This window comes from Cebus imitator, unplaced genomic scaffold (assembly GCF_001604975.1).
Source record: "Cebus imitator isolate Cc_AM_T3 unplaced genomic scaffold, Cebus_imitator-1.0 Scaffold53, whole genome shotgun sequence".
Lineage (NCBI taxonomy): Eukaryota > Metazoa > Chordata > Mammalia > Primates > Cebidae > Cebus > Cebus imitator.
This window is the reverse complement of record NW_016107368.1, coordinates 2,701,286-2,711,087: the sequence shown is the minus strand read 5'-3', so window position 1 is coordinate 2,711,087 and position 9,802 is coordinate 2,701,286. Positions and strand designations below refer to the sequence as shown.

At 44.9% G+C, this 9,802-nt stretch overlaps 1 protein-coding gene across 1 annotated transcript in view; it reads right to left on the bottom strand.

The window, feature by feature from the left end:
- Positions 1 to 9,605, bottom strand: part of LOC108304211 (adhesion G protein-coupled receptor E4-like) — a 42,128-nt gene extending 32,523 nt beyond the window's left edge. The window contains exons 1-5 of the mRNA XM_017528272.2: positions 9,442 to 9,605; positions 6,980 to 7,102; positions 5,296 to 5,445; positions 1,564 to 1,643; positions 604 to 739 (exon numbers count right to left, since the gene is read on the bottom strand). The gene's annotated coding sequence lies outside the window, so the exon portion shown is untranslated. The remainder of the gene's footprint in view (positions 1 to 603; positions 740 to 1,563; positions 1,644 to 5,295; positions 5,446 to 6,979; positions 7,103 to 9,441) is intronic.
- Between the last annotated feature and the right edge of the window lie 197 nt (positions 9,606 to 9,802).

The following is a 9,802-nucleotide window of genomic DNA, read 5'->3' as shown; positions in this document are numbered from 1 at the left end:
TTTTTTTTGAGATAAGGTCTCACTTTATCTCAAAGTCTCACTTTATCTCCAGCCACAGCCCAGGCTGGAGTGCAGTGGTCTGATCTAGGTTCACTGCAACCTCCGCCTCCTGGGTTCAAGTGATTCTGCTGCCTCAGCCTCCTGAGTAGCTGGGATTACAGGCACCCATCACCACACCCAGCTAATTTTTGTATTTTTAGTAGAGACAGGGTTTCACCATGTTGCCGAAGCTGGTCTCAAACTCTTGACATAAGGTGATCCTCCTGCCTCAGACTCCCAAAGTGCTAGGATTACAGGCATGAGCCGCCACGCCCAGCCAACTGAGAGTTTTTCTATCCTCTAGCTGTGGTGGCAAGGCAAATGCTCTTAAATACTTTTCATCATACCAAGGGAAGTTGAAAAGAAGAAGAGAGCTGGTTTATTCTCTTGTCCCTTGAATTTGCATTTTTGACAAGAGTCCTTCTCACGTAGAATGTTGGCATACAGGGTCTGTGATCCTGGGAGTCCACAGATTTCATCATTCATAAACCGTAACAATGTCAAGACCCAGACCTCTTTATGGTCTCAATGGAGGTCATAAAGACTCTACTCAGCCTCTCTTACCTAGATCAAATTCAGGAATTTGATCCTTCTTTGGAGAAGCAAAAGTTGCATTCCAGATGCTCAGCTCTATTTTCTGAATTAGTTGAGTAGCTTCTCTTGCAAATTCCTTTCTGCTTGCGTTTCTTCTCAGATTTTCCTTCAGGGAAAAAAAAAAAAAGCTAATTAGATTGACTCTCATTGAAATGTCAGAAATCAGGAATATGCACACGTGTTGGAGCAGGAAGCCTAGAAGGCAGCAGCCATATTTGTTAAGGTGCCACAAGGTGTGTGTGGCATTGAGAATCTAGGTGCTTGATGTAGATCTTTGAATGACAGCTGAGGCACTTTCCCCCTACTGCTGTAGTTCTCTATCTCCTTTTTTTTTTTTTTTTTTTTTTTTTTTTTTTTTTTTTTTTTTTTTTTGACAGAGTCTCACTCTGTCACCTAGGCTGGAGTGCAGTGGTGTGATCTTGGCTCACTGCAGTCCCCACCTCCCTGGTTCAAGCAATTCCCCTACCTCAGCCTCCCAGATAGCTGGGATTACAGGTGCGTGCCACCATGCCTGGCTAATTTTTTTGTATTTTTAGTAGAGACAGGGTTTCACCATGTTGGTCTGGATGGTCTCAAACTCTTGACCTTGTGATCCACCCGCCTTTGCCTCCCAAAGTGCTGGGATTACAGGCGTGAGCCGTCTCCGCATCCAGCCTGTATTTCTTTATCTCTATGGACGTGTGGCACCGGGCACTTCTTGATTGTGAGAGGCTGCACCGGGCAATGTAGGATGTTGAGCTGTATCCCTGGTCTCTATCAGATGCCAGTCATGTGTATCACCTTCAAGCCATGACAATCAAGAGTGTCCCCACACATTGACAGATGATTGTGGGACCGAAGACAGAATTACCCCTCGATAGAACTACCCTACCCTGAAAATCACAGGAAGCCATGTTAATGTATGTAGGAGAATGACATAGTTATACATACCAGCTCTTTCTGAAATCCAGGCTTTTCCCCACTCACCCAAATATCCTCGTTTGACTGTGTCCCTTGACTATTGTTGTTCTCTGTGAAAGAAAGGTGTCATTGAAAGGGATATGGGAGGAAATACACCTGCTGACATCCCTTCTTCCAGTCACCCTCAAGTTGAGTCTTCCCCTGATACTTCCGCAGCCCATCCTAATTCCCCTCTAAGGAGCCTATAAAGTATCGCACAGTAGAATTATCAAAGAGAATTGGAATGGGGCTTCCAGTTTAATATTGAGTTGGTGCAAACGTAATGGCGATCTTTGCCATTGAAAGTAATGGCAAAAACCACCATTACGTTTGTACCAACCTGTTACTTTAGTCAACACTATTTATTGAACACCACTTAAAACCAGGCACAATGCTGAAATAAATGGATATGAGCTAGGAAGAGAAACCAGGCCAGTTGCGGTGGCTCATGCCTGTAATCTCAGCACTTTGGGAGGCCGAGGCAGGTAGACCACCTGAGGTCAAGAGTTTGAGACCAGCCAGGCCAACATGGTGAAACCCCATATGTACTAAAAATACAAAAATTAGCCAGGCATGGTGGTGGGTACCTATAATCCCAGCTATTCAGGAGGCTGAGGCAGGAGAATCGCTTGAACCCAGGAGGTGGAGGTTGTGGTGAACCAAGAATGTATCATTGCACTCCAGCCTGGGCAACAAGAGTGAAACTCCATCTCAAAAAAGGAAAGGAAGAGAAAGGAAGGAAACGGGAGGGGAGAGGGGAGTGGGAGAGGGAAGAGAGGAGGGGAGAGGGAGGGAGAAGCGGAAGGAAGGAGAGGGGAGGGGAAGGGAGGCAAAGGTAGGAAAAGGGAAGGAAGTGGAGGGAAGGGAAGGGGAGGGGACCAAGGATGTCCCCTTGTGGAATCTGAAGTCTGGCAGGAAAGTCATGAAGCAAGTTACTATGAATAAATAATTAAGTGATTGCAAGGGATGCTATTAATCAATAGAACATGACACATGGACAAAAAGATGGGAACTATAGACACTGGGGACCACTAGAGGGAGAAGGTGGGAGGCTGATGAGGGCTGAAAATCTTCCCACCGAGTACTATGCTCACTACCTGGGTGACGGGAGCATTCATACAGCAAACCCCAGAGACACACAATTTACCCACACAACAAACCTGCACAGGTACCATGCCCGAACCTAAAATAAAACCAGACTTCCCAAAATCAATCAATCAATCAGTGATAAATAGGACATGATGGTGCGGGAGTGTATAGTAGAGGGTCTCAACACATCAGGATGACATGGAAGAAATCAGTGTTCATTGAGTTAATAATATAGAAGAGGTTGTCTACACATCACAGTATATAAAGTGGCTTCATATATATTATCTCATTTCAAGAAACTCAGAAGTTTGTAAGGTTGTAGAAAAGGCATATACAGCATCATAGCCAGTATTAGCTGACCCTTTCTAGGTGCCTAGGACTGGTAAGTATTTTACATACATTAATAATGAGTAGAGGCCAGGGGCAGTGGCTCACGCCTGTAATCCTAACACTTTGGGAGGCCAAGGCAGATGGATTATTTGAGGTCAGGCATTCAAGACCAGTGCGGGCAACATGGTGAAACCCTGCCTCTACCACAAATGCAAAAATTAGCCAGTCGTGGTGGCGCGTGCCTGTGGTCCCAGCTACTCAGGAGGCTGAGGTAGGAGGATCGCTTGAGCCTGGGAGGCAGAGATAACAGTGAGCCAAGATTGCGCCACTGTGCTCCAGCCTGGGTAACAGAGTGAGACCCCATCTCAATAATAATAATAATAAAATAATGAATAGGTAATGTATATTAATTTGCAATGGTTGCCATAATATAGTGACACAAATTGGGTGGCTTAAAGCAACAGAAATGTATTGTCTCATAGTGCTCGAGGCCAGATGTCCCAATCAAGGTGTCAGCAAGACCATGCTCCCTAGGAAGGCTTCAGAGAAACACCCTGCCCTGCCTCTTCCAGCTTCTGGCGGTTGCCATCAATCTCTGGCACTCCTTGCCCCTTGGGAGCATAACTCCAATCCTCACCTCCGTCTTCACATGACCATCTTTCCTTTGTGTGTGTCTCAGTGTCCAGATATCCTTCATCTTATAAGGACACCGCCACAGAGGAATCAGGGTCCGCTCTGATCTAGTATGACTGCGTCTTGACTTATTACATCTACACATACCCTATTACCAGATAAGATGACATTCACAGATTCCAGGTGGACATGAATTTGGGGAGAATACTATTCAGCCCAGTAAGCAGGATTCAGAAATGGCTCCCAATAATCCCTCCCTCTTGGCACTCACATCCTTGGGTAATCTTCCCTTGACTGTGGACTGGACCCAGTGACTCATTCCTAATGAACAGAATACAGTGATAGGATGTCACTTCTGAGAGTGGAACAAAAGACTGTGACCCCTGTCTTATTCTTGCTGTCTCTCTGGCTATGCTAATGTGTTTGCTATAACAAAGCAACCTGTAGAGACCCATAGATCTAGGAACTGAAGGCTGCCTCCCACCAATCACCAGAAATGAACTGAGGGTTTCAGTCCAATAGCTCTGAAGGAACTGAATTCTCCCAGAAACCTTGTGAGTAGCTTGGAATCTGCCCCAGTTAAGCCTCCAGATGAATCCACATCCTAGACAAAACCTCAACTGCAACTGTGATAGACCCAGAAGAAAAAGACCCAGCTAAGCCATACTTAGTTCCTTGACCCCAAGAAACTATGGAACAATACATATGTGTTGTTTTAGGCCACTACATGTGGGGTAACTTGTTATGCAGCAACAGTAGATGCTTTTTTTTTTTTCAGACAAGAGTCTCTCTCGTTGCCAGGCGGGAGTGCAATGGGGTGATCTCAGCTCAGTGCAACCTCTGCCTCCTGGGTTCAAGCAATTCTGCCTCAGCATCCCAAGTGGCTGGGACCACAGATGCATGCTACCATGCCTGGCTAATTTTTTTTTTTTTTCTATTTTTAGTAGAGACAGGGTTTCACCCTGCTGGCCAGGATGGTCTCAAACTCCTGACCTTGTGATCCACCCGCCTCAGCCTCCCAAAGTGCTGGGATTACAGGCATGAGCCACCAGGCCTGGCAATAGATACTACTAATATTACTTTTCCCATTTAAACAGGAAGTATATAGAAATTATGTCATTAACTGAAAGCCAGAGGGTAAGTGGAAGATTTAGCACTTAAATCCAATCTCCCTTACGCAAAACATGAAATAATACCGGAATTAAACAAATTAGCAATAGTGAGAGACAAGTTTCTCATTTTTAGAGAAGGAAGTTACAAATAAGAACAGAAGGAAGGTTCAGACAAGCCTTGATGTTGAGCTGGAATGACAGCTATCAGTGTGAATTTGTCAGATTTAGTAGATAGGTAGATAGTCATAAAAATTGAATTTAACGTGTGAGATATGAATACATAGAGAAATTCAGAGGTAATTTAGAGGTGTCCTTTTGGAAGCTCAGGAAAGAGACATGTATTGGACACATACATCTGGAAGCATCTATGTAGAGATGGTTATCGCCAAGGCTTGGATGACATCATCTTGGAAAATATCAGGGACAACAAAGGAATGAGGGATGAGGGTTAGGATGGAGTTTTGCTCTCTTACCCTGGCCTGAAATTAGAAAATCTCTCAGAGTCTCCCCCAAGCCCCCATCATTTTTCATACTGGAAATAGTATTTGGAGGTTCTTACCGTAACAATCTGGATTATCATTAATTAAAAAGCCAGCCGCCCAGTTGATCCAAATACTTGACCAACAGCTACAGATGTAACTTCCAATTATATTTTTACAATATGCTGTATACTTGCACTTTGCCAGCCCAGTATTACATTCATTAATATCTGTGAATCAAGAGAAAGTGTTGCTTTCATTGTCATAGAATTATACCATTTCTCATACCCATGAAGTCTCTATCGCCCAACACTGTTCATCAATGTTCTCCCTAAGTTAATTTATAAATCCAATGCAATCCCAATTTTAAAAACATCTACAAGTATTTTATGGGGTGAGATAAGTTGCAACTATCGTGCAGGTGCAGCCAGAAAAAAAAACTACAAGGTGGGAACCACACATTAAAACAAAAGCAATCCTATTACTGGGTATATACCCAAAGGAGTATAAAACATTCCGTTATAAAGACACATGCACACGTATGTTTATTGTGGCACTGTTCATAATACCAAGACTTGGAACCAACCCAAATGCCCATCAGTGATAGACTGGATAAAGAAAATGTGGCACATATACACCATGGAATACCATGCAGCCTTTAAAAAGGATGAGTTCATGTCCTTTGCAAGGACATGGAAGAAGCTGGAAACCATCATTCTCAGCAAACTGACACAAAAACAGAAAACCAAACACTGTATGTTCTCACTCATAAGTGGGTGTTGAACAATGAGAACACATGGACACAGGGAAGGGGACATTTCACAGGGGCTAGAGGAGGGATAGCATTAGGAGAAATACCTAATGTAGATAACGGGGGGATGGATGCAGCAAACTACCATGGCATGTGTATACTTATGTAACAAACCTGCACATTTGCACATGTACCCCAGAACTTAAAGTATAATAAAAAAATTTTAATGAAAAAAAGTATAAAGCTGCAACTAAGCAAAGAGGTACTGATGCATGCATAAATAAAAATAGACTAATGGAATAGACCAGAAGTGCAGACATAGACCCAAGTACCCTCGGAGCATTAGAACATAGTAAAGGTGACATGTCAGATCACTAGAATAAGGATGGAATATTGTTGTTTTTAATGGTGAGTCACACCATTTGGTAAATCAATTTAACCCAACTAGTGCATAGCAGGGGAATATATAACACACTCTTAGGAAAGCTTGAGAGAAATGAGGAAGGTGGGCAGATCATCTGAGGTCAGCAGTTCGAGACCAGCCTGGCCAACATGGTGAAATCCCACCTTTACTAAAAATGCAAATATTTGCTGGGCATGGTGGTGCACGCCTGTAATCCCAGCTACTTGAGAGGCTGAGACAGGAGAATTGCTTGAACCCTGGAGGCAGAAGTTGCAGTGAGCCAAGGTCATGCCATTGCACTGCAGCCTGGGTGACGGAGCAAGTCTCTGACTCAAAAAAAAAAAAAAAATGCTGGCTTATGCAATGTTTATGTGTCTTGCCTCTCCCAACGACATCAGCCTTCCCTGCTGATGGACCAGAACTGAGGATCAACCAAGGGACCCACAGACAGAAGGTGCTCTTGACCAAGGAATTATGCTTGTGCGCTCCATCTGAAGAACTCAGGGACAAGTATCCCCAGCCAATGGCTGTACTTTGTCACAGCAGAGGACACATGGACCAGAATAGTTATCACTGAGAGATTCAATGACAACCCCATAAATAATTTTACCTTCACATTTCTCATTGTCCTCATGAAAGTATGTCCTGCCAGACCTGGACTGAAAGCCCTGTTCACAAGTGCAGTGGGTGCTGTTGTGGCAGTAGGCATGTTCAGGGCATGAAGGGCAGGGAGCTGCAGAGAAACAGAAGCCATTCATTCATCTAAGAAATATTCATCATGCATCTACCATGTACTGATGCTGTGGTCAGAAGAACATCCTCTTGGGAAGAGCTCTGTTGGCATCCCTCTGGCACCCAGCCCACTGCTGAACACAGCGGCACACAGTGCCTAACATGGTCCCACTTCTGCCACCAACATCACTTTTGCCAGATAGGTGAACCTCCCAATGCCAGCACCTATGTTTCTTTCCTTGACGGCTCACTCTGGCTACCAGAATTCTCTTTTTTTTTTTTTTTTTTTTTTTTTTTTTGGAGATGGAGTCTTGCTCTGTCACCAGGCTGGAGTGCAGTGGTGTGATCTTGGCTCACTGCAACCTCTGCCTCCGAGGTTCAAGCAATTCTCCTTCCTCAGCCTCCCAAGTAGCTGGGACTACAGGCACGAGCCACCACGCCCAGCTAACTTTTTGTATTTTTAGTAGAGAGAGGGCTTCACCATGTTGGCCAGGATGGTCTTGATCTCTTGACTTCGTGATCTGCCCGCCTCTGCTTCTGAAAGTGTTGGGATTACAGGCGTTAGCCACTGCACCTGGCCTTTTTTTTTTTTTTTTTTTTTTGAGATAGAGTCTCTGTCACCCAGGCTGGAGTGCAGTGGCACAATCTCAGCTCACTGGAATTGATAAAAGAAGCTACTTAGGAGAGGAGAGGCATTGCTAACTGGCCATGTGGTGAACTAAGAGAATTCTGGGAGGCCAGGCACGGTGGCTCACACCTGTTATCCCAGCGCCTGGGTTCCAGCCACCAGGATTCAAGCAATTCTCCTGCCTCAGCCTGCTGAGTAGCTGGGATTAAGGCACCTGCCACTGCACCTGGCTAATTTTTGTAGTTTTAGTAGAGTCGGGGCTTCACCATCTTGGCCAGGCTGGTCTTGAACTCCTGACCTCGTGATCCACCCGCCTCAGCCTCCCCAAGTGCTAGGATTACAGGCATGAGCCACGGCGCCCAGCCTCCCAGAAATCTCTTGTTCACCACATGGCAGTTTAGCAATACCTCTTCTCATAAGTACCTCCTTTTATCTGTGATTGACAGAAGATAGTGCATATTTTTAAAACCCCAATTTCATTATTAAAAATAAATAAATAAATAAGTGTCGGTGAGAATGTAGAGAAGATGGAACCCTTGTGCACTGCTGGTAGAAATGCAAAATGATGCAGTCTCTATGGGGGACAGTATGGCAGTTCCTCAAAATATTAAAGGTTGGAATTATCATATGATCTTATCGTCTGATCCAGTAAGCACACTTCTGGGGAAATACTCAAAGGAATCAAAAGCAGGGCATAGAAGAGATACTTGCCCACTCATGTTCGTGTCAGCATTATTCATCATAGCCAAATGTATGTAACCCAGGTGCCTATGAATGAATAGATGAATAAATGAACAGAATGTGGTCCATCCACACAAGAGTAGGTTACTCAGTCTTTAGAAAGAAGGAAATTTTGGCCAGGCACAGTGGCTCACGCCTGTAATCCCAGCACTTTGGGAGACCGAGGTGGGTGAATCACCTGAGGTCAGGAGTTCCAGGCCAGCCTGGCCAACATCATGAAACCCCATCTCTACTTAATGCCAAAAAGAAAAAAAAGGAAAAAATTAGCCAGCATGGTGGCACATGCCTATAATCCCAGTTACTTGGGAGGCTGAGGCAGGAGAATCGCTTGAACCTGGGAGGCGAAGGTTGCAGTGAGCCGAGATTGCACAATTGCACTCCAGCCTGGGCAACAAGAGTGAAACTCAGTTTCAAACAAAAAAAAAAAGGAAGGAAATTCTGACACATGCTACCCCATAAATGAACCTTGAGGACATCACACCCAGTGAAATAAGCCCGGACACGACTGCAAATCATGTATGACTCCACTCCTATGAGATGTCCAGCATTGTTAAATTCATAGAGACAGAAGGTAGAATGGTGGGTGCCAGGGACTTGGGGAGGAGGCATGGGGGTTAGTGTGTAATAGAGTTTCAGTTCTGCACCTAGAAAGATCTCTGGGTGGATGGTGATGATGGTTCCACAACAGTATGAATGTTTAGTGGCATTGACCTGCACCCTTGCCAATGGTTAAGAAGCTGAATTTTATATTGTGTACCTTTCACCATAATTTAGAACATAATCATAATCAGTAGCTTCCTTACCCATTGAGGGGTTTAACTCTGAGTTGCCTGCTCCATGCCATGCCCAACAGCTCCCCCCAGGGATTAAACCCCAGCTACCCACCTATAACTTGCTTGATAAAGACCCTGTATGAGCTCCTCCACTTCCTATGCCACAGCCCACTCCCAGCCGGTGCCTCCCAGGATTACCTCCCAGACCAACGAGTTGCTCTCGGTGTCTGCTTCTGGGGGAACCCAGCCAATGACTTGTGGTGACAGCAAAGTATTTCCTGGAATGACTCAAGAAGACACAGGTTTGGGGAAAGAAAGGGCAGAGTCTGGTATCCACTAGCCATGTGACCTTGAGCCAGCCACTTCTCTAGAGGACCCTTGATCAAGAGGGGATAATGGCCATGCTGTCTTTGTAGGAGGGTCATGGGGATGAACTGAGATGCATGTGTGATGTGCTTAGCTATGTAAATACAGGTGATGGTGAGGATAGAGATGGGAAAACAGCTCTTGGGAGCTCCAATGAACCAGAAGAAAGTGCCAGAGACTCTGTGCTCTGTCT